At 40.5% G+C, this 25,995-nt stretch overlaps 1 protein-coding gene across 1 annotated transcript in view; it reads left to right on the top strand.

The window, feature by feature from the left end:
- The first annotated feature begins 1,196 nt into the window (after nt 1-1,196).
- LOC115255700 (uncharacterized) overlaps nt 1,197-25,995 on the top strand; it is a 233,690-nt gene continuing 208,891 nt past the window's right edge. The window contains exon 1 of the mRNA XM_062844459.1: nt 1,197-1,530. The gene's annotated coding sequence lies outside the window, so the exon portion shown is untranslated. The remainder of the gene's footprint in view (nt 1,531-25,995) is intronic.

Genomic DNA, 25,995 nt, shown 5'->3' with positions numbered 1-25,995 from the left:
GATGTTATTTTGAATTTGTATGTTGGTTTTTAACGAATAATAACTATTTTACAAATTACATGTGGGCCGCATATTGAGGACATTTTTTTCACTATGTACCCAAATCTTGGCCCATCAGTAAAGTGACGTCAAAAACACCGAGAAAGTGACGCCAACAACATTGCTTGCGTAGGAACCAGAAAGAACGAACAGAAAGATAGATTTTGTGTGTGGTGACTGTAAAAATATAACACAATAATCGGGTTGCATTGTTTTCGTTACTAAAAAAGAAAGAACTTTAGTTTAAGTGATTTATTTATAGTTTTTTAAAAATTTGGCTCCGAAAATGTAATTTGAAAGTATGATTGGTGAACAAACAGAGATAATACCTCAGCAGAAATATTGAAAAAATGAGATAATAAGTGGTTGTAGTGCATGGAAAGCAATAGGCCAACGTTGTATCCACTAATAGGCCAATTTATGTACCATAGACCAACGTTGCATACCATCACATCGAATCTTTTCAACTTAGTTAAGTAAATTCTTTAATATTTACGTTAGTTTACTTCCAATTGATGAAACATGCATTGCCTAGAGTGCGTAATAGGGTCAACATATTATTTCTAGTGCTATTAATTCATGAGTTATGGTCAAAATTGTCAAGGCGGTTTGCAAATTAGGCCAAGGAATGATCCATATACCCTATTAACGCATTTTATATTACCTACTAGCATTCCCAACACATTAAATCCGCATTGCTTTACATACACAACGAGCGCAATCATTAAATCCATACCCGACAAGCGTTCTCTTGCATTCTCTTGCGTTCACATGCGTCGAAGCAGCTCCATCGCATCTCCGCACTCATCGCAACTTATCTACTATGTACGGTTCATGCGTTCTGCATATAGTTTCCACAGAGTGTGCTTCGACGCTTATCCGATCTCTTATCTCTTTGCATCGCACCTCAGCCACTATGTGCTCAACGTAATATTGCAGCAGAGCGTGGCCGACTCCGATTGGAACTCCTTGTCCGTTGAGCGTGCGCGCGCGCGTATAATAACCTACAGACACCTACCGAAAGAGATTAGCGAAAATAAAATCCAAGCCGTCTTCGATCGCGACGTCGTCGTCGTCGCCACCGTCGTCTTCGGTGGATCGCGTCGCGTCGCACCGGCAGCAGTCACCACAGTAGTGGCAGGCAGCAGGAGCATTGTGTCTCGTTTCTTGTTTTATTTTTTTTTCTTTTCGAAATAAGCATAGTAGGCAGGTAAAATACTATACACACCCAATAAAGACGGTCGATGGAGTCGCCCAAGGAATCAGTAAAATTTTGCCGTCCGCCGAGGAAGCACACTCTCGATATTCCGGATCATTCGCACACGCGCGCGCGCGCTCGATTCGCTGTTCGTTCTTCGTTCGTTCGATATTATAGTTCGGTCGATTGAGTGGTGTGGACATTGTGTAGTGTACTTTCTGATTGTGATTGGTGCAATTTCCGGAAGTGCAAATCGGAACTGCTTGGAATAGTGTGTCGTGGGTGATTTGAAGGTGATTAGAGTTTTTAGAAATTAGTTTCGTTGGAAATTTGGAGAAATATTATATTTTTTTTGTGATGAAAACTGTATTCAAAAATACGCAGAAAATACTGTACGAATTTTAACAACGTTTATTCGTGAATAAAAAAATCAGCCGATTTGGTCAAAATAATCCAAAGTTATGGATTACTTTCTAAATGCAGTCTTTTTAAATGCAGTCTTTCCTTCCGGTTTTATTTTGGTTCAAAAACATGTTTTTGTCAAATTCATATCTTTTTCGAATATAATCTTTTTTAGAATGTTCTACTTGATTCTATGGGACGTTTACTAGATTTCTATAAAAGTTGATCAAAACTTATGAAATTGATAAATTTTCTCATTACTGGCTTCAAGGTTTAATAAAACCATGATAAAACCGAAATAGCTTATTAAGAACTGAGAACAGATCAGCGCCTACTAGTTGGAATTGAAACATGAAAATAGTTAAAAAGGAAGAAGCCCGCATCGGAAGAATAGCCATATGATTTATGGAGTCATTACTTTCCATAAGCTCGTCATCGTCCATAAGCAGATCCCCGGTGGAATTTGCTAACGCTTGAACTGGTCATGTGCAAAACTCTCGGTTATTGTTATGACGGCGATAAAAATTGAATTTATAGTGGATATTTTGTTACCAAGTATAGTGACCGAAACTCTAGCGCGACACTAGAGGGGGACTGTACCCAGTTCGTTCGTTTTTTCGGCGGTTATTAATGCAAATTAGATGAGTTCTGGATCGAAGTTGATCGACGTGGGGTGACGCGAGAACACTCGAGAGTGAGAATTATGGCGATCGATACCCTTCCTAACTCGGAACAGTCGCCCGACGCAGCCGCAGCCGCCGCGCAACTGGATAATGGAGAGATGCAGTATTCTCGATGCGGTTATGAATATTATTGCAATGAGGTTCATCATTTTGTGCGGATTATACAGAGTTTGGTGTCTGGTGTTTCGTTGTCAACAAGAATGGTCAGCTTTGTCCCCCGATTGGGAATATCAAGTTTGGTTGAAAAACCAAAAGTCGAAAATCCGTGAGTTATTGTTATGGTTTGTTGACATTTTGCTGCCAGATGATAGAATGTGAGAGAGTGGTCATAAACTACAAACACTGCATTTTTAATACATTTCTTATCCTTTGTGTAGTTTTGCTCTAAAATTTTTTGAAAATGCATTAGAGTGTCTGAAATCTCATGTATACATGAATGAGACAGTGTGCCATGCGCTGGGCTGAAATGCGGCTCAAGAAAATTTGTGAGATTTGAGATCATAGCATGCTCATGGAAAATCTAGTGTACGTGCCTCAATGAGACGTCTCGTGAGACTCGTCTCATTGAGATGTTTGTCAGTGAATAAAAAAAGAATAAAACGAACTGCAACTGAATCGTTTTAGAGGCCCAGATTAGAATCTGTGAACACATCTGAGCTCACCTTCTTCAGAAGCTATGTGAGGTACACAACTCTGATCACTACACGTTCAACGGCCTGTGTGGGTAATGTTAACCCTAAAAATTGCCATAAAAACCTTAGCTACTTTTTGACACCGCTGGGGGTGGTGACTACTCCATTAGTCACAGAAGACACTTTTTTTTAGATGCTCCAGGTACTACTTCCAAAACCGATGTAAAGATGGTAAGGTGAGAAAATAAGGAATCTTTGTTTAAACTTCCGTTTCCGCCGATTATGATCAATTGGAAGATGAACGTTGGTGCCATTTCCCTTCAACTCAAACAACCCTTCAGCCCTCTCCGCTGGTCACTCAGAATACACCAAAAAACACCAATTGAAAGCACACGAGCTGATCAAACCAGCACCAACATCATTGTTTATGCAGTCTCCCAAATCATTATGGACATACTAACGTCACTTTGGAAGAAGCCCCTGCCTGGATTGTTCCTCTTACCATCTTTCTCGTCGTGAAACAATCTCCGGCTGGATTCTAACTGCCCCAGCATACTTATGACCCAAACCCCTTCCGCCTCCGGAAAACGTCAACCAAATCTCAGCTGAACATTATCTACATATAAATGTCATCCTAGTGCAGGGTACGAGAGTGTATCAAGTCGGTTTCAGGTAATAGCAAGCTGTACCTGGAGCTTGTCTCATTGAGATGTCTCATTGAGACTCGCAATGCTAATGTGATGTGCACCAACATCGCGAGTCTCAAGCTCAAGGAATTTTCATGTGCTCACAGCCAACTTTTCTCAATCTCGTATTGAGATTTGTGCGTACAGATACTCTGAAATGCATATCAATTCTGTTACGTCATCATTTCATATTCAATTTTACCCAGATGACTAAATCTGATACAAAATATACGATTCACTATTGTTTGAAAAGTTGTTTTTCCAGAAGCTGTACTTAGTTGTAAATGTATTCCTGAACGTTAACTGAGAATATACAGTCTATTAGGGAGCGTCCATAAATTACGTCACGCAAAAATTGCCCATTTTCAACCCCCCCCTTCCCCCCTTTTTTTTTTTCCTTCTAAACCATAGGGGGATAATCTGCTCAACAGACACCCTAACAGAAGGTTAGGGTAGTGTAGGTCTGACAGGCCGTCTTCTACAACAAAAGTAAAATCCAGGACTACTCTCTCCTCGTACCCACTAAACCATTCCTATGGTCGCCAAACCCTACGTCTCTCCGGAACCACCAAGAAGGTATTGCTTCAGAGAGGGGCTAGTGCACATCGCACCCACAAGGTTAGCTGCGTAGCCTGCAGCAACGAACATCGATGACTCGCTTTGGAGAGTCCATCACGGTAGCATGCTGGCGCTTAGCCAGTTTCCCGAGTGGTCCTCGCCACTCCCTTTGTCCTCGGAAGGCGGGCAGAGTCAACCCCGCCCGCGCCCTACTGCTGAGCGGACATCAAGAACTGATGCCCACATGCAACCCGATCTGACCTGCCCGCAAAGGAAGGGTCCCAAGTAACACAGAAAACATCTTTAGTAATAAAAAAATCCAAAAATGTTTTATAAACGTATTATAAGAGGATTGCAAAACAACAAGTGTTATTTTTAGGCTTAATTTCTGTTAGCTGCTGACTTCTGACAAAATAATATCTTTGGTTGTAAAGCTTGAAAAAATATGTGGAACATACATATATACAACACCAATTACCATCATACTGACAGTAACCAATGTTTACGTTTTAAATCGCAGCCCCAAGCCGAACCGGGTACCAATCAAGCTTCAATGAGATCATCAGCTCGATAAACAGCTGAGCTTCCAGGAAAAGCTAGAATCCACCTAGCCAAGTTGTTCTGAAACCAGTGGCCGTGATTACCATCCCTGTCCAAACAGGGTTCACACACAAATCTGGGAAGCATCCGGTCAGAGCGCTAGGCGTTTTAGTCCACGAGTAATGCACAAACAGCAGCCAGAACCCAATCGCAAAACATCCGTCAACTATGTTCTCCAAATTTCCGTCCCGATCTGATATGCGGTGTTTCCCGGCTGCTGGCCAATTCTTCAAGCTCACGGACTGTTTCAAACATGGGCTAGTCGGCTGCGTAATCGTGAAAAGTAACTGTACACTTAAAATTTCACAGATTTCAAAACAACTATGAGCATCCAGTAATGGCTCGTCATTTGTATTATTTTATTTTGACAGAATGATAGATCAATCAAATAGCTGTAATATAGTTTTATTAGAGTTGTAATGATTATCACAAAACAAACAAACAAGTGAGAATGTTGAAAATATGTTATTTAAACGTATTTTAAATGTAATTACAAGCTCTTGTTGTAGAGTGGCTCGCCAGTTGTTATTTTGAAGGAATTTGAACTTGTTCTAAATTAAAATAAAACATTTGCGTGTACTGCTCCTCTTCATTTTAATAGAAAAATGATTCAACTTACAGTACTGAATAAAAATATGAGTACATAAACAACAATATGAAATGAAATGACACTTTTGTTTTCCTTGATGTTCATTCAAAACCGCTTTTTAGTTTAATAAATCCTGACTATGACCCATATTAAGTCTATTCCGGGTCAAGGGTTGAATTTTATTTATGATTAAAATTTCCAATAGCTTTCACAATATTTTGAACAGCACTGTAAATTTCATGAACAGTCTGCCATATTGCTTTTTTGGTCTGGATTAAAAAAAAATCAACAAAACAGAACCATATGGCTGATTAATGTTACGTTTTTCAATTCAATACAATGGCGCATGAATTATGAGTGAGTGTAATTATAAGTTTCACCATAAATCTTGAAGCGCAAGTAAAGTAGTGCTTATACTACTGAGTCTATTCCATTTGTTAAATTTATTATCTAAAAATTCAGACATCATCAACTCCATCTCTCGAGAAGCAGTTTATGTTGAAGAAACTTATTGCTTTTATTCAGAAAAAATAAATATATTTATTTTGTTTGTATTTTTTGCTCTGTCGCGCTTTGCATACAGCCAGGTTTCCTAAGAGACTGGAAATATGTTACATATATGGCACTTCCAAGTTGTATAACTTTCAAATAGCTTAATTACAACAATTGAAATAATACGCACGATAACAGCTTTTTCTAGGTTTGTATTACTTGAAAATACCTTAATTTGAACTCTTAAATGAAATTGTGTTATATGTGTTATATGCAAGTTCTATACCCGCCAAATAACTCAATTTCACCTAATCAATATAAGAGAGTTGGTTCGAATGTATCTTTGGAGTATTATTAATGTATTAGGATGCATCTTAAATAACCCGTAAGATGTTTTATAAGCCGCCATTTTTTGCGCTGTTTTGCTTATATAAGTGTTCAATAATGAGTTCATAATACAAGAAATTAACTACCGACTATGTATGATACGTGAATTTTAAACTTTTATAATACTAGTTGTGTTACTTGGGATCACTACCCTTCAGGCCCTATCAGATGCATCCGTAGGTTGCTGACGGCAGGGTCTCCACCTGCCCCGACCCTTGCCGGGGACCCCTTTCCAACCGCGGGCTTGGATCCAACCCAGTAGACCGACACCACGACAGCACCGCTACCGGGACTTCCTCTCCGCGGCCACTTAATCGTTGTAAGGGTCGATCTCGACCGCAGGGCACCGGTATGACCTACGAAGCCGACTCCGAACCCCTGGATCACCTCTTGTACTGCATCTGGACTAGCCATTCTCCGAGTCCACGCGCCACCTCCTCTGTAGCTCCCAGACGATGTGGGTAATAGCCGTTGAAACGGCGTTCCAGCCAAACTCATCCCTACACATCCTCTGGACCAAGTTGTCCGGAGTTGTGTCCTCCCCGCATGTGGCAAGCATGCGGTCACGCATTGTGCGAAAACGCGGGCACACGAACAAAACGTGTTCCGCCGTTTCCTCTGAACCATTGCACACTGGGCATTCGGGAGAATCCGCATGCCCAAAACGGTGTAGATACTGTCGGAAGCAACCATGACCTGTAAGGACCTGTGTCAGGTGGAATGTGACTTCCCCATGGCGCCTATTAATCCAACTATCTACCCTCGGTATCAACCTATAGGTCCACCTTCCTTTGGTGGAACTGTCCCACGCGCGCTGCCATTTGACCATAGAGGCCATCCTGACAGTCCTGCGTATGCCTCTTGTGCCGCGCATTTCGAAGCACTCCATGTCCTCACTGATAAGAATGCTGATAGGCACCATACCAGTAATGACGCAGAGAGCGTCGTGTGACACGGTACGGTACGCGCTCGCAACCCTCAGGCACATAAGCCTGTAAGTACTTTCCAGCTTCCGTCGGTAGCATTTAGTACTTAGCGCGGTGCCCCACGCCGGGCCGCCATACCTAAGTATGGATGTAGCAACACTAGCCAGAAGCTTGCGCTTACTGGCGTACACCGCTGAGCTATTGGACATCATCCGGGACAGTGCCGCAATAGCTGTGGAGGCTCTTTTACAGGCATAATCGACGTGGCTACCGAAGGTAAGCTTATCGTCGATCATCACGCCCAAGTGTTTGACGGAGCGCTTTGACAGGATAGTACAGTCTCCTACACTGATCTCCGTCTGCTGCTCCGACTTCAGGTTGTTAACAACCGTCACCTCTGTCTTGTGGTGAGCCAGCTCCAGTTTCCTGGACCGCATCCACGCCTCCACAACCTTAATCGAGTGGTTGGTAGTCAACTTTACCTCCTCGATCGTTTCACCGTAGACTTCGAGCGTAATGTCGTCGGCAAATCCGACAATCACCACTCCCACTGGATACTCTAACCTCAACACCTCGTCGTACATGACATTCCATAACACCGGACCCAGGATGGAACCTTGCGGGACTCCTGAGGTTATGTGAAAGCACTTCCGACCCACCTCCGTGTCGTAGACTAGTACACGATTCTGAAAGTAACTTCCGAGAATCTTGTACAGGTACTCCGGTATCCCCAGACGCAAGAGCGCATCGGCAATAGCAGACCAGCTGGCGCTATTAAACGCATTCCTTACATCCAGAGTCACTACCGCGCAAAAGCGAATTCCCCTCCTCTTAGGCTCGAGTGCTTTCTCGGCGGTTTTTGTAACCGACAAGATAGCGTCTACGGTGGACCTCCCCTTCCGGAAGCCGTACTGGTTACTCGAAAGACCATTTTCGCCCTCGGTGAACCGCAACATTCTATTGAGGATGATCTTTTCGAGCACCTTCCCCGCCGTGTCACTCAAGCATATTGGTCTATATGCCGACGGGTCTCCGGGTGGTTTCCCCGCCTTTGGCAATAGTACCAGGCTCTGCCTCTTCCAAGCTTCTGGGAAAACTCCCTCGTCCAGGCATTTCTGCATAGCAGACCTGACCATCTCGGGAGCCTCTGCAATAGCTACTTTTAAGGCCAAGTTCGGAACTCCGTCCGGACCTGGGGCCTTACCTACGCTAAGGGACTTAGCTATCCCCGCAAGTTCCACATCGGTGACCCTCTCCTCATCGCCAGCCCCAGTCCCCGGCTGTCCTACGAAAGGAGGCCAAGGACTAGGATCATGACGCGGAAAAAGTCCTCCAATGATCCCCTCCAACATCTCTGGAGATTGCTCTGTAGGAGCCATCACACCTCTCGTCTTGGCCATAACGATCCTGTAGGCGTCACCCCACGGGTTCGTGTTGGCACTCTGACAGAGACCCTCAAAGCAGGCCTTTTTGCTTGCTCTTATCTCGGTCTTAAGCGCGGCTTTTGCAGCGGCGAACACCACCCGCCGTTCGTTTCGCTCTTCCTCTGATCGTGCTCGCTGCATCCGCCGCCTAGCCCGTAGGCAGGCGCGGCGCAGGTCCGCAATCGCGTCGGTCCACCAGTAAGCCGGTGGCCTCCCATTTCTAGGGTGGACTCGCCTAGGCATGGTCGCATCACACGCACGTGAGAGCACCGCTACCAGCTCGTCGCCGTCTAAACCGATTAAGTTTCGCTCACGGCGGAGCGCCTCCCTAAATACCCCTTCGTCGAAGTATGATGTCTTCCACCTGCGAGGGCTTGGCCTTGGCCTAGCCGCCTCTTCTTCTATCCGCTGTCTGCTGTTATTGTAGTCGATACTGTAGCGAACCGCCAGGTGGTCGCTGTGAGTGTAGCCATCATCTACTCTCCAGTTCGAACTACTTGTTAGGCCAGGACTACAAAAGGTCACGTCAATAATTGACTCCGCTCCGTTTCGACTAAAGGTACTCTTGGTACCGACATAAGCCAAGTCGACATCTAAGATGGCCAGTGTTTCTAGCAGGATCTGACCCCGCTGGTTCGTGAAACGGCTTCCCCATTCCACGGCCCAGGCATTAAAGTCGCCCGCTATTACCACCGGCCTTCGCCCTGTTAGCACGGTCGTTAAGCGGTCCAGCATTTGCGTGAACTGCTCGATCGGCCACCGCGGAGGCGCATAACAGCTACAGAAGAAGACCCCGTTTACTTCGGCGACCACGAAGCCCTCATAGGTAGTAGACACCAACTCCTGAACGGGGTATTTACCCGTCGTCCATATCGCCGCCATTTTTCTGGTCCCATCCGCGACCCAGTTGCCGTTGCCGGCGGGTACTCGGTATGGGTCCGATATGATGGCGATATCCGTCTCCCACTCAGAAACTGCCTGACAAAGCAGTTGCTGAGCCGCATCACAGTGGTTCAGGTTCAGCTGCGTTACCTGCACTGTGATTTGTTGCTCACTGCGGCTTTCTTGAAGGCCGGGCACCTTGGACCACCCATCGGATGTCTGTTGTTCGAGGATTTCCCGGTACAGATCATGCAGATGGGCGGACTCGTGCAGCTTTGGGCCTTATGACCTTCAGCGCCGCATCGCCTGCACAGTTTGCGCCTGTCGGGGCCTTTGCAGTCCCACGACTTGTGTCCTGGTTCCAGACACCTGAAGCAAACCTCTGGTGGCTCGTGGAATGTCAGGTGACATACACACCAACCCACCTTTATGCTCCCTACTTTAACGGACTTTTTGACGTCCGCCACAGGTAGCTGAACCAAAGCTATCTGTGTCCCTGCTGGCCCTTTCCGTAGCTTAACGGCTGCGGCGGCCACCTGCACATCGCACTGTTGCCGCAGCGCCGTGACGAGCTCTTCCACTTCGGTGATCTCATCGATGTCCTTGACCTTCAGAGTCGCCTCATGTGTCAGAGCCCTCACCTGCACACCCTCACCAAGGACCTCTTCTGCCAGCCTCTTATAGGCGGCGCCCTTGTGCTCCTTCTGGCGCTTCAGCTCCAGGATCATCTCGCCCGTACGAGTACGTCTAATACTGCGTACGTCGGCTCCAAGACCCTCAAGCTTGGCGTCGCTTCGCATCATCTTCAAGACGTCCGAGTACTTGGACTGTTCCGTCTTGATGACGATAGCGTCGCCTTTCTCGCGCCTGGCACCTGCCTTCCTACGCCTTGGCTTGGCGTCCTGCGCTACTACCTGCGGATTCGCCTTCTTCTTCCTCTTCCGCTCTACCTTCGTCCAAGGGGGGTCCTCCCCTTGGATCGCCCTACTCTGTGGCTGTTGAGGGCCCACTAGCGGTCGCAACCCCTTGTTCCCATCGTTCCGGGACGGGCCAGCCTTTTCAGGCCCACCCTTCCCAGCTTTCCGGGAACCCTGGCTGGGGTCCGACCTTCCGGCATTATTACCGACTTTCGGGGTAATGATTCGCCTGGCCTTGCGGGCACCGCCAGACAGCTCCTCGCCTGACACACCCCTCCCCCCTATGTCACACTTTTTGTATGGGACCTCTGAAATTTTTGTATGGGTTGTCACACTTTTCTGAACCCCCCCTCCCCCCTAAAAGCGTGACGTAATTTATGGACGTTCCCTACGGACTTTGTTACAAAACATGCAGGCCTTTCTCTCCTGACACGAACATCAAAAATGTAGGTGTCTTATATTAAGTTTTCGAAATCCTAGACAACAATTATAGGATAGATTTAAGACTCAAAAACAATGATAAAACCTTGTCATCCTGAGATTGAGCTTCGTTATCTATTTGGGAAATAGAACACTACATTAGAACATTTGCCTTAAAGGTTCGCGTTCTCACGTATTAGCTTTCTTTTTACATTCTTCCTATGGGGGATAACGTTGTGGCGTTTTGAAAAGTGTGTTTGTTATTTTCCTCAAATATTTGTTCTATAGAAGTTTGTACATGTATTCTTTCATGTATGTTTTTAAACATTTCTAAAGGAATTCAGAATTTATTCCAGGAGTTTTTTTTATTGGGATTGCTTGTAGAAATCTCTCGAGAAAATCTTCTAAAAATTTCCCCAGGAATTCCTCCAAAGTGTTTTTTAAATGATGCAATTCCAGGAAAAAATCCCAGGGATTCAAATATTCTTTCAGTTTTTTTTAAAGAAATTCCTTCATTTTCCCTTGAATTTTCCTTTAGAAACTCAGAATATTTTCAAGGAACTCTCTGAAGATTCTCTCGGAAATTCCTGCAGAAATTATTTCAGAATCAATTCATCGATTCAAGATTTTTTCAATGAAATCAGCAGAGGGTACTCCAGTTCCTCCAGGAATTCTTCCTATGAACCTCTTAAAAAAAATCAGGATTCCTCCAGGATTTTTTTTTATCCTGCAGGATTTTCTTTAGAAATTTATACAGGTGTTCTCCAAGTTTCACTAAGTAGGAGCCCTGAGATCAAAAAAGTTACGCGGTGCCCCGTAATCGAAAATTAGTTGTAACTAAATCTTCAAATGACTATATCTCAGCGATGGCTCAACCGATTTTCAATTTTTTTTATCGATATCTTGTCCGAATCATAAAGTTTCAGGACAGCGCGCGTCCTGAAGGGTTAACTTAAGTATGTTCCGATTTTGCTAGTTCAAATACAATTCCTAGTGGTAAGAATCATTAGTAAACCGCAGTGTTCAGCTTAGTTCATAATTATTTGTGTTGCAGTGAGCCAAGAATTCGATATACTGAATTGCATCTCTAGCGCTTTTTGTAGCCCAGTGCCCATTGATTCTGTCCTCTGGTTCTGGAATTTCAAGAACACGTAAGTGATTTAAATCAATCTAACCTTGTTGTAATCAAAATACATTAGTTTTAGCTTTAAGCGATCAACAACCAACAACCTGTGTTTCGCTAGAAAGATTTGGCGATTCTCCGAATAAACAAGCTATATTTTTTTTTCTTCCAAACATATGTTAGTTGAGTCAAATGTTTTTCAAAGACCAATATATTAATCATTTGAATACAAAATTACATTTCATTGGGTTCCGTCAATCCTGAGATATAGCAGTTTATTGAACGGCAATTAAATTTGAGTTTTCTTTGCTAGAAACGCTCTAACTTCGAGTTGAGTCAACCAATCAAGTCCAGAAATGTACCAGTTTTAGCTAAGCAGTTGAGGAACTAGCAGTTAAAATCTGAGAATATTTAGTGCACTTAATAAAAAGTTACAGCTTGTTGAACATTTACAAACTAATAATTAAAGTTTGTGTGCTCTTGCAAATCTGCAACTAGCGCTGTCTGGTGGCAGAAACTAGAACCAAACAGTAATTTAACTGAAAGCCACAATTTTGCCGAAGACACCATATTTCCATAAAAATAAGGATCCTGAGATATGTAGAATTTAAAATTTGTTTGCACTTTAGCGCCACCTAGCGGTGGAATTTTGAATCATGCGTACCATCATCTTTAAGTCCTTTACCAACCAGACAACTTCGTCGAAGACATCAACACTCCAAGTAATAAGGATCCTGAGATATATGAGAATTTCGTTACTGTTTCATCTATTTGTCTATGGTTTCTGTGATATCAAAGACAAGTAGACGTAACACTGACAACATTCCTATCCCGTATATTTCGGGATCCTCAAGAACTTACAGATAACACAGCGTAACAAAAATTAACTTTTGGTCTGTCTCAAGAGCAAACTTATGTGTCTCTGACAGATTTTGGGCCGCTGAATCCGAATCCGAGCTCAGATTTGCTCCAACACGTCACAATTTTTTGCTATATCTCAATTTATAGGGCAAAATATGTGATTTTGGGCTTTTTTGACTGCCAGCCATTGAGCAAGGAAATATTTTTTTTAGGCAATCAAAAGGTTAATTGGTCAATTAACATCTAAATCAACGACTCATGCAAAATATTTCGTTTTACCAAATCGAATTTGATAGTTTTAAGCGATTTATGTTAGGTACGATATTTCCCATACAAGTCACCCTCCAAAAGTTGCATGCAAGTTTTCATACTAACATAAAATGCTTAAATCTATCAAATTTGATTAGGTAAAACGAAATATTTTGCATGAGTCGTTAATTTAGATGTTAATTGACCAATAAACCTTTTGATTGCTTAAAAAAAATATTTCCATGCTTAATAACTTGCAGTCAAAAAAGCCCAAAACCGCAAATTTTGCCCTATTAATTAAGGTATAGCTCAAAATTGTGACGTGTTGGAGCAAATCTGAGCCCGGATTCGAATTCAGCGGCCCAAAATCCTTCGGAGACACATAAGTTTGCTCTTGAGACAGAAAAATGTTACGCTGTGTAATGAGCCGTATGATTCGAAATTTCATCGCTAGGCGGCGCTATAGTGCAAACAAATCAAGCCTAACTTTACAAAACACCGTATGTAACAATCGCATTGATCCGAGAAAATCACCTCCAAAATTTTGAATTTTTCTATGAAATCGTAATTAGTATTTTCATCCCTAGAAAGCTTCAGACCGATTAATTGTATAACATAAAACTCAAGTGAGGGATCTGATTTGCCTCAAAATGGCGCTATTTGCAATTTGTAAAAACATGCAAAATTAAATAATTAGCTAGAAAATGTTCAACAAGCTGTAACTTTTTATTAAGTGCACCGAAAATTCTCAAATTTTGACTACAAGTTCATTTTAATGAGCTCAAACTTGGGCAAGATTGTTTAACTCTATACGAAGTTGAAATGTGTTTAGTTAAATATTTTTAATTTCAGTGCAGTTCATAAAACTACTATATCTTAGGGATAAATGTACCAAATTTCATGGAATTTTGGTTATTTATGACTAATACATTGGTCTTCGATTACCTGGCTTACCTCAAATATGTTAAACGAGAAAAAAGTTACAGCTTGTTTAACACATTTTTAGAAATTACAATTTTTGCAAGCTATTGTAAATTTTATTGTTAGCTCCGTCTAGTGAAAAAGTTTTGCATCAAATGGTAAACAAACTGTAAGCCCCTAACTTACCATGCAGTTTTCCGAAGAAACCATCTTATTAAGTAAACAGGAACATGAGATATTCAAAAACTGAAGCTCTCTCTCTTGGTGAAATTTCGAATCAAACGATCCATCAACTGTAACTCCTTGACCTGCTTAACAATATTACCAAACACTCAACAAACAAGTAATCAAAACCCTGAGATATAAGGGTTGGAAATTTCCTCTGATGTCATAGGATGTGATATCCCTTAGCGGTTTTTAGGATCCACTGGTATGCATTAGGTTCATCACAATGCTTGAACAACACTGATCCCTCTTAACAATTTGCGTTTGCACTGAGTGGTTTTTTTTTTACAATGAAATGAAGGATAAGAAAAATTCATATATGTAGCACTGTTTTAGAGGAAATTTGAACTCCCCCAAAATATTTTTGTTCAATGGTCTTAAAATGAAGATGTGCACTACATATTAGTAAAATAATTTTAAAATCGCTTAAATAGATTCGAATTTTTGTAACAGTTTAACCTTCACGTACCCAATCCCCGACAAATCATTTTCAAAATGCTGGCATTTCGTTAATTTTCATCCGATATTTTTAAAGTCACCCCTAATCGACCATAAATTGGTGCAAGTTTATTATACTCAAGTGGTCAAGTAATATCCGGAACCATTCTGTAGATTTTCCGGATTCACGAAGACAAATTTCGTTCGTTTGAAACAAAAATATTTATGTTTATTCGGTAAACTGATAAAATGTTTAAAACTAAAATTATAATTTTTAAAACTAACTCAATTACACATTTTTTTCGACAATATCCATTGAGGAGTTCCCCGTTCCGCCGTCGAGAACATAAACAAAACTCACAAGTTCCAGCTGCAATAGCAAACAAGATTTCCTCTTGCAAAAAAGGCAAAGTTCACCGAAAGTCTGCACGAAATCCCGCTGTTTACGGGAGCGTATGTTATCAAACAGATGTAAACATGATGTTGGCATTGGAAAAAAAGACACTACACCGTCTTCAGCATGAGGCTGCACAGACTGAACAATACAACGTACAACACACATAACACCCAGTGGCCCAATGGAGAATTTTCCGTTTGACGAAAAGTTTTCCCCGACTGGAGCGGGAATCGAACCCCCACTCCGAGGCTTAACGAAACGCCTAGACCTATGGCCTAGACGACTGACGCCGCTAACCGCACGGCCACGAAGCCCATAAAGTATAACACGGGAAGTGGGTTTTTCCAGCGAAGGAAATTACTTTATAAATTTAATGGGAAACAAACATTTCAGTAGGGCCGACCTGCCACAAAAAAAAAAAAACAAAAAATTATTTACATTTATTTCTAACATAATCTGTCAGAAGATGCAATTTTGTTTCAAACATGGATTGCATTTGCTTCAAATGTGACGTTCGATTTACTCTAAACAGTTTTATTTTTGTGCCCTGAACAAATTGACAATTGAGTGTGAAGAATTAGCATAAGTTAAAATTCACGAATAAAAAGAAACAAAACAAAAAAAAAATGACAATTAATTTGAATTTACCTCATATATTTTTGATTTTAACATAGTTTTTTCTGCGTGTTGTACTGTGGTCAGGAGGTAGGGGGAGGTGTTTGTTTTGCCAAATGGCTAAAAGTGATTATTTCGTTTGTTATTGTGTTTAAGAGGTGCATACGGAACCTGTTCCAGTTGTTCCGGAGCGGCCACATCAGTTGATAAATAATTCAGTCAACTTTTTTTTTTGTCTAATTCTCATGAAATCAAGAAGATTAATATGTTGCACGGCTTGTTTTGGTTGCAAATCCGAAATGTCCCCGATGACTCCCCCGTGGAACCTATGCTAGATATTCCGGGGTGGTCATATTAGTTGATACAGACTTCAGTCTTTCGTTTCTGACTGAGTCATTCGAAATCATGAAGATTGATATGTTGTAACCGTTCGCCGAATCTACTCGAGAGTCTTAAAATTCGGTGGCTTTTGCGCCACTCTCGCGAACGAGAGACCACCGGTTCATTTTAAAGTTTGCCCGACTAAATTGACGACTCTTTCTCTCAAGGGCTTTCTCGAACGGCCGCTGACTGAAATTAAAATCCCTAAACGCACCAAATCTGAACACATAAGGTACAAACTGAAACAATAACGGAAATTCACACAAACTAGGAATAAAAACTGAATCAACAAGAACAAGTAAACAATTAAGTGTCGTTGAAGTGAATTTATTTAAATTTAGAACGGTAATTTAAGGAACAAAAGAAACAATAGAAACAATAAAATCAAACAACTGAATTCATTTGTATGTATATTATTTTTTACAATATGCTCGTCAAATGGATTGTGTTGTGTGTGTGTGTGTGTGTGTGTGTGTGTGTGTGTGTGTGTGTGTGTGTGTGTGTGTGTGTGTGTGTGTGTGTGTGTGTGTGTGTGTGTGTGTGTGTGTGTGTGTGTTATCATGGCCATGAACTCAAAAACGTACCTGCGCAGGTTTTGTTCGTCGACGGTGGTTTCTCGTGGCCAATCGTCGACGTTGGGTAGCTCTCCTTGATGTTCGCCGGATTAAAGGTGCGGAGGGGGAGTGTCGGCGGTCCGGTACTCTGCCCGATCGTACTTAAACCGCACGCGGGTAGGCCGGATATGCTCCCTACTCTCCGTTTGACTGCCAGTTTTGGCGGGCGAGGAGCAGCAAAATGACTTGGAGTCCGGAATAAAAAGCGTCTTGGACGCTAAGGTCCAAATACGAGACACAAAATTAAAATAATATACACTAAAAACGAATTCAATTTAACATTACCTTTGAAACAACAAGTAAAGGCACAGGGAGCAGAGTGTCTGCCCCTGGCGACAAAATCCGATATAATTAACTACGAAACGAAAAACAAAGGACAATTTAATTAAAATTCACTTCAAACTACACTAATTCACTAAACTGTAACTCTAACAAACGCTACACACCTTTAAAACAGGACGAACTGGGAGAAGGTCGCCGAAGCTCACTTCTGCTCACCAGCCGACTCAACTATGAAATGATGGAGTCAGTCGAAATCTCTAGTCAAGTAAATTTCCTGCTATTGAAGCAGTCGTCTATTCAATTTACAAACTATTATATACAAGTGCGCCAAATTTAAATCGCACATGGCGTAAAAACTATTTAACGCCATCGAAAAAGTCCTATAAGATACCACAGAGAACAGACATCCAGGCTAGAACAAATTTCATTCAGAAAGTTGTGTAAGGATTCGAATCTTCACTTGAGTAAGGCTGCAAACCAATACACGATGAAAACACTAACGCCGCCAAACACTATATTGCCACAGTCAGTGGTGAATTGAAACATTTCAAGTGGTGAATTAAATTAGTATGGGAAATTAACCGATTGCAGCGCCACGATGTTGCCACTTGTGTTGCCGATTTCAAATGGCCGTTAAATTCCTTACACAGTTTCGGAACTGGACTTGGATGTCTGTTCTCTGTGAAGATACGTAGCATGAATCGTCATTAGCTTAGCCTAGACACAAACCATATATGAAACGGATAATCTATACTAAATGAAACGGTTCAAACTGTAAGGCAAATTCAACGAATCCAATTCAATTAAGATTTTACTTAAAAAGATAAAAACGTCGAAAGCTACAAATTAAACTAAAATAATCATGAAAACTAATAATGAATTATAAAAAAAAACAAATCTTAAAATCAAAATCGAAATATTCAAAAAAGTAACAATTTAATCTAACTTAATTCAAACTTTATTTTACTTAAACAGAATAAAAATGTCAAAACGTTACAATGTCGCACGGCATGTTTAGGTTGAAAACCAGAAGTGTCCCCAATGAGGCCCCGCGAAACCTGTCACGGGGATCCGCAAGGGTCAACTTATTAAAATTTGGTTATCGGAGTTGTGTTTCACTGTTCGCAACAAAAATTTCGCTGAAAATTGATGGTTCAAACAGAATAACACTCGAAATAATTACTTTTGACCATTTTCGCAACCGCCTGACCCCAGTACAATCCGGAATATCCCCGGAATGGTTCTGGATATTGCATGGCCACTTGAGTGTAATAAACTAGCACCAATTAATGGTCGATTGAGGGCGACTTTTTTTTTAACTGTATTAACGAGATTTTTAGTCCTAGGCTAGTTCATCTCGGGACCCATGTTGTACTTCCCTTCCGAAGGAAGAACTCACATATTGTGAGTTTGTCGGGAGTGGGATTCGATCCCAGGTCCTCGGCGAGATAGTCACGTGCTTTAACCATCACACCAGGACCGCTCCACCTGAGGGCGACTTGAAAATTGACGAAATGTCAGCATTTTGAAAATGAGTTGTCGGGGGTCGGGTACGTGAAGGTTAATTTCAATTCCGGGAGCTCTAGTGATGCTTACCATCATTTTCTATGAGGTTCATTAAATATAGAAATGCAATGCAGAAAAATCTTCTTAAAAATCGTGCTATTGCATTGCTATGGGAGAAAGTCAAACACCCCTAAAATATTATATGTTTAATTGTCTGAAATTTGAATACTTGGACTTTGGACAACATATTAGTAAAAACAATTTGGAAAATCGATTAAGCCATTTCAGAGATTCAGCTGATTGAAACTTGTCTCATTTGAACCACACAGATCAATTATTTCTAAGGAAATTTTTATAAAATTTTCAAATAGGTTGAAAAGGAAATTTGAACAACCCTAGAATGATTTTGTTCAAATATTGGGTGCTTGGACATTCGGACAAGAGAATAGTAAAATAATTTTGAAAATCGGATGGGCCATCGCTGAAATATAGCCAATTGGGTTTTTAAATTAAGAAAAATGTATTGATTTTTTGATTTCATACGAAAGAGCACCTTTTTCTGAACCTACATGATTTTTTCAGATTTTTAGTACTTCATTTTGGTACCTAAAATCGGTAAGGTTCCCGGGCACCAAAATTCATGAAAATTTGGATTTCGGCTCAGTTTTGCATGCAGATTCTGAATATGGAATTATCTCAACACCGCTAAAGAAGCCAATTGAAAATGTAATTGCAACTAGTCATAGGGATGTTCAACATCTTTTCCTATAAGTTTCAAGTATGAGTTAAAAATTGACTTAGTTATAGCAACAAGTGCCCAAAAGGTCCCAGACCCTAAGTATTGGAGGCCTTATCCTACAAGTCATCCACGTTTAAAACGAACGACCGAATCCATCGGTTCGCACCAACTCTTCCACTTTGGATGATTGGTTGTCAAGATGTTAAAACAAGTGTGTAACCATTAACCTGCAGCTGATTCGGCCTTTCTTTTGGTTCTCCGTTTCCGCAGATTAGCGTAATCCCATCAACGGCCTGCTTTGACTAGTTAACCTACTGATTCGTCTCGAGTCCACGTTGCGTTAAATGCACATCCGTTGTGGATTCGGTTTACAGGTTTTCACTATAGCGCTGTTTGCAGTTCGGAAGGAATTTCTCTGCCTATGTTGATGCATGGGAAATTCCTTGCCTTAATCGTCCAAGAAACCGTTTTTCTTCGATCGTAGTACGCAGTTGCGAAGAAATGACAATTCAAATGGCAACCACAGTAGACAATTTCTGCCAGGAATCGGTCAAGAAGTTTCTTGAGCGATTTCTTTTGAGCTCGAAACTAGGCTTATTCCTCCAAATTTGTCATTCAAAATCAATGCCACTCAGTTGTTGTGAGCTTCGAATATTGTCATCTTTTGATGGAAGCCTTAATTCACGACAAACCTACATAGGCTTACCTACGAGTTGGCCATGATAGTGAACTTTAAATTATCCACCTCGAGCACGCGTCCGTTGCCTAGTTCCTCGCGGTGGCCGGCCGCCTACTAATATGCATTAGAAGTAGCAAGATTAATTGCCGTCGAGTGCGCATCGGTACTCAAACAAACCTTACAGACCGAAGCGCCGCACCACACCGTTCGTTGGCTGAAGGGAGTCTCGCCGCTATAAAACGTAGAAAAAAACTAGACTCGGCCCAGAAGAAGAGAAAGACCGTTGAAAAAAGCAAATCTGTTTAAAATTTCAGTCCTGTAGTGACATCGACCCTGTCGCACTGTAGATCGAGGCGCGTGCCTGCTGCGATTTGCACGTTGCTCGTTTGTCGCACTAAACGGTGATGGGAGTGATTCAGTAGGTAGGTAAGCGATTGTGCTGTTTTTGACGAACGAAAAAAAAATCATAATAAAGCACCCCCTCGTAAAGATTAGCGCGCGTAATCCTTCGCACATTTTTCAACTCGGTATAGGCTAGTACACTGGTTCCCAACCGGTGGTCCGCGGCCCCCTGGGGGGCCGTGAAGCTAGTCCAGGGGGGCCGCGGTGTTACCAAAAAAGTGATTTCATTTCATAGTATTTTTAGTGAATCTTTAAGATTTATTTCACAGAAATTTTAAAATGAGTTTTATTCTGACTTGATAAGAAAATGCTGTTTTATACTCATATGCGTTTTTTTTTCAGAAAAAACGATGGTAGTATTGGCTTGAATATACCATTTGTGGATATTTCAAAATGTGTTTCCAGGAGAATTGCGAATTTTGCTTATCTCTAGGAGTGGCTTGGAAAACACAGGAACTTCGCGTTCAACCACTTTCCATTTTTTGGGGTAACTACTACCAAACCTCCATCCGCCACCCGCAAGAGCTACAATTTGGGAAACAAATTTTCAGTGTTAAACGCTTTCAGAAGGAATGTTTTTTCGGCTGCGCCGCTTTTTCCAAACTTACTCAAATTATCGTCGAAAATTCCTCCCACAGTAAATTTCTGGCTACGCCACTGTACCCAAATAACTCGGTTTCGTTTATTTAATTCATATTTTTCCTAAAAAAAATCATTGGGCCGCAGAAGTTTTCAAAATTCTGCAAGGGGGTCGCCACCTCAAAAAGGTTGGGAACCCCTGGGCTAGTAGGATAATAAAGATCCTCGGCTCCAATTTCCGAATGAATAATTCATCCCCCTCGCTTCATTAGAGATCTTGTATCGATCGATTCGATCAAAGCAGTCCGTGACGGCAGTCGGACGAGTGTCATAAGACTGCTACTGGACAGATCGACCTACTGCGATTGCATTGAACAACCGCGCGCGGTAGTTTATTCGGTATCGCACCGCCACATAGGCGCAATGCGGTGAAAGATATCGCGTAGCGGTGTCAAACAATGCATCCCACTTTGGGAAAAATAGCGAATAATGCATAAGAGAGAGTGTCACCCGCCACCAGGAGAAAGAGGAACGATATGCGAAAATGTACACCTACACAATGTGCGATCGAACGGACACCATTATCGGCGGAACCGATACGATTTAATTTTATTGGAATTGTTTTAGCGCAAATGAATGAGGTGTCGGACTACAAACAATCCATGTCTGCTGCGCGCGATTGCTCGCGCGTCCGGACGCGAGCCGGCACATGGCATCGGTGTCCGGACAGAGCTTTGTGGCATTAGTCATTGTAAATTGATGCGTTTCTTATGAAACATCATATAAAGTGAAATGTTAAAATGCTGTACTGAAAATAAAGTTGTAGATTTTTACGCTTAAGCTTTAAAGGGCCTATAATTAGCGTGGTTCAAACTATGGTTTTTGCTCCACACCGCTTATTCAATCCATAACCAGATTCTAAGCCTTCTCTCAAAAATTGAGCTCATTTGGTTAAAAATTGAGAGTGCACAAGCCCTTCAAAGTTTGTATGGGAATTACTATGGGATAAGGACGTTATACATACAATTGATCGTAGCATTTCCCCAAGTGCCCTAGAGTGATAGTTGACCGTTGGTACTCCTAGGCTACTCTATAAGCTACAACTTTGCCGAAGACCACATTCAAATCGGACGCCTCATTAATAAGTCATCGATTTTTATTCGGAATTTAGCAGTTTTGCAAAGTTCAGTGATTCCCAACCTACGGTCATAGCACAGACAAACAGACATACTACTCAAATCGAAGTCTTCGCACGATTAAACGGTCATTTTGAAAATAAATTGTGGTTCGGACTGTGCTCACATGTGTCATGGTGGCGCTGCTGTGCCTACATCACCTCTCAATTTTGAAGAGAAAAGAACGCGACGCCGGTCAATGTTTACATAAAATGACTCAATCATGAACCTTCATTCATGTTTTTTGAATAGATGACGCCACGGGGGAGTCGTCACCTGCAAAATTGTTACATCGAGCCGAGGGAAACAACACCTGCAAATGAATGCTCCGGACTGAGCGTTATAGAGGGTGCTAGTGAGATGCAAAACCATGTTTTTGAAGCAATTTTCTTCTAAGTAATATGTCTGTTTGTCTGTGGTGATATGGCGGGCTAGGTATGTAGAGTGCGATGGGAGAAATACGAATGAAGGTCAACACGGAAAACGCAGGGCAGATTACCGTAAATCAGTGGATGAGTTCAACACTATTCTTTCTGTATTTGCATTTAGGGGAGTTTTCTCCTCTTCTCTCATGTGAACTTGCCTTCGACCACAATCGAATCAAATGCGATTGACAAACCTTATCGTTAACGTAGAGCCATCTTTAACATATGAGCTGGACTGAACACTGAAATGACTTCTTATATAGGTTCGTCTGCGGGTTCGCTTTTTAACCTAACTTATATTTGATCCGAACTTGACAGTTTTCTCATGAGTTGTTATGTATTTCAAACTTTAGTCAAACTGGTGCCCCAATATTGCAATAACGGTTAAGCACGCTGTAATGATACTTGTATACCTCGTCACCCACTTCATGCAACTACATTAGTGGTCTAATAATACTTAGCGCGCTCGGCATAGTTCCATCATGCCGCTCAAAGTGTTGCCACAAATAATGCTTAGTTTGCAAGACCCCGTTATCTGGTTAGTGGGGCATGGGAGTCTATGCTTCAACTGTTAATGCAATCAGAGACTACTCAGACATAGACGTGGGCGATCCTAAACGCTCTGGAAAATTCCCAAAGCGCATTCTAATTAATTTAGTAAGCCTAAGATGCCATTAACAGGAGAAATATGACAAGATAATATAACATTATATGGTTTATGTAATGTAAAACAATACAACATAACAAAAGAGAACCATTCCAAAACCATTTGAATCAATGTATAACCAGTAGTGAAATTACAATTAAAACAATCTATTTACGGTTCATTTTATTGTTTGAAACCATTCATGTACCATACAATGCACATTGGTCGGGCTCCATACAAAGGGGCGGCCAAAACTCTCAAAAAACGAAATTGATATTTTTAAACTTTATTTCACCTTATAACAAAGCTAATGTATTGTACTTTTATGATTCTTAATTAAAAGCATACCAGCTTTTGTATTTCAATGACATTTTCACTGCCAAAGTGGCCTTAGTCATAAAATTGAAAAATGAATTATTCGAAAAAAGTAAAATAAAAATATTTTGAGAATGGAATATATGTTTTAAGTTATCCAGCTATGAAAGCTTGTTATTGGACTGTTTGAATGCACGTATGGTGCAAAATTAATATGTCACAAAACTTTTCAAATTTTCATATACTATACCTGGGAAATTTTGGTAATTTTTAAGTTAAAAAACGGTTGGTGTCGTCACCTGTCGCCGCTATTTCGAATAGTACATCTTAAACATCATGCTTAGAGTTGCCTAATAGTTATTTATGTAACGAGGTGCAAAAAGTTGATTTTTTCAGCACGATTCGTACATTTATCCAACGAGGCTTGCCGAGTTGGATAAATACGAAGAGTGCTGAAAAAATAGAATTTTGCAACGAGTTCCATACAAAATTTTATGCAATGATTTTTTCATAATGCAATCCATTTGAGTTGCATAATGTTCATAATAACGGTATTGTTCATAATGCAACTCAAATGAGTTGCATTATGAACATTATACAACTATTTTTCATTATGCAACTCATTCCAGTTGCATAATGAACCAGTTCGGAAAAATTGGCCATTATAATACCAAAATGGGTTATATAAAATATAAATTATGATACTGAATTGCATAAAAACGTTTAAATATTTTGCAGAAATTTGCAGTTTTTCAAATTAGAGCTATTTAAAAAAGTCATGTTTTTTCATATATTTTACGTTATTTTTCCATTTTTTACTGATATAAAATTTATCTTTCCACATTTTTCACACGTTTTGAACAAACTTGATTGGATTTGATCGAAAGATGATCATTTATTTAAATTCGAATTGATTTTCTAACAAAATACGCAAAAAATATGGGGTTTACTGATTTTTACTGTTTTTGAAATTATTGAAATTATGTAATTTTTAATACCCCTTTTTAAACACTAAAAATACTATATAACATATCTAGGCAACCTATAACTTCGATTATACACATAAAAGAGTTTTGGCCGAACTTTATCTTTTTCCGACCATTGTGCAATGTACGGTATTTTAAACCCACGTGTCAGTATTTAGAACAATTCATTTTCAATAAAATGTATGATTTTGTAAAAGTATACACTGTATTGCATAATTGATCGGACAAACGCCGATTTTCATACAAAATGGCCAAGTTTGAGATGCTGTAACTATGGTTTGCTTTGATGGAATGAGCTCAATTTTTGACACGGAACTCCGAATATGCTGAATTTTGTGTATACAAAGTATAAAATGTGTTCGTTCACAGGTCTGGGCGTGTAAAGTAACGACTTGTTTCCAGTTCAAGGGTTGTTTATTGAATGTCCGTCATTTTACAAATTATCTCACGTCTAGCCTAAGTCGTCACCTACTATGATTATCTAATCTAACCTTATTTACCACATTTCGGCCATCCTGACTAACCGATGTCCTCATCGGCATTTGTATTATTTGAATTTAGTTCTACTACATTATTAGGAGATAACCATAATTTCATATTCCCTGGTGAACACACTGAATTAAATGGGATGCTAGATACTTGAAACCCATCTATATCCGATACTATATAACGATCATTTGGTAAAATTTTTTGGATAACATATGGACCTTTAAATTTTTCCATCCATTTTGAAGATGAAACTGACTTGAGAACAATAAAATCACCTACCTTGTACTCAGTTACATTTTTTCGCTTTTTGTCAAATGCCGATTTATTATATATTTGATTTTTTTGTATGCTCTCCTTAGCCTGGTTCCGTACAGATTGCAAATTAATTCTGTTATTGTTATATTGTTGAAAATTATTCACAAATGCTTCTAAATTATTATCTACAATATTTATATTTTTTTGAAATGATCCAAAAAGCAAAATTCTTAATAAATTTTCTAAAATAACTCGTCAATCCTAAAAATCTTTGGACATCTTTCACATTTTTTGGAACAGGAAAATTAGATACAGCTTCAATGTGAGACTTGTTTGGTCGTCTACCATACTTATTAATTGTGTAGCCTAAATAATCTATTTCTTCATATAAAAACTTACATTTTTCCAAATTCAACTCTAAAAGATTGTTGTTCAAAATTTTGAGAACAATTTGCAATGTTTCCAAATGTTCCTCGAAAGTATCAGAAAATATAATAATATCATCTATATATACACAAATCTTACCTTCCTCTATCAAATCTTTAAATATCATATTTATAAATCTTTGAAACACTGCAGGAGCATTACAAAGCCCAAAAGGTACACGTAAATATTCATACTGGCCAGATGGAGTGACAAACGATGTGAACTTAGTGCACTCAGGAGCAATTTTGATTTGATGAAATCCAGATTTTAAATCTAATACTGAAAACATTTTTTTATTTCTTAATTTTTCCAAAATATCCTCAATTAATGGTAATGGATAGTTATCTCGATGAGTGTCTTTATTTAATTTACGATAATCAACGCACATTCTAATTTTGCCATCTTTTTTCGGAATTAATACAATGGGACTGG

Source organism: Aedes albopictus, chromosome 1 (assembly GCF_035046485.1).
Source record: "Aedes albopictus strain Foshan chromosome 1, AalbF5, whole genome shotgun sequence".
Lineage (NCBI taxonomy): Eukaryota > Metazoa > Arthropoda > Insecta > Diptera > Culicidae > Aedes > Aedes albopictus.
This window is presented reverse-complemented; position numbering and strand designations above follow the sequence as displayed.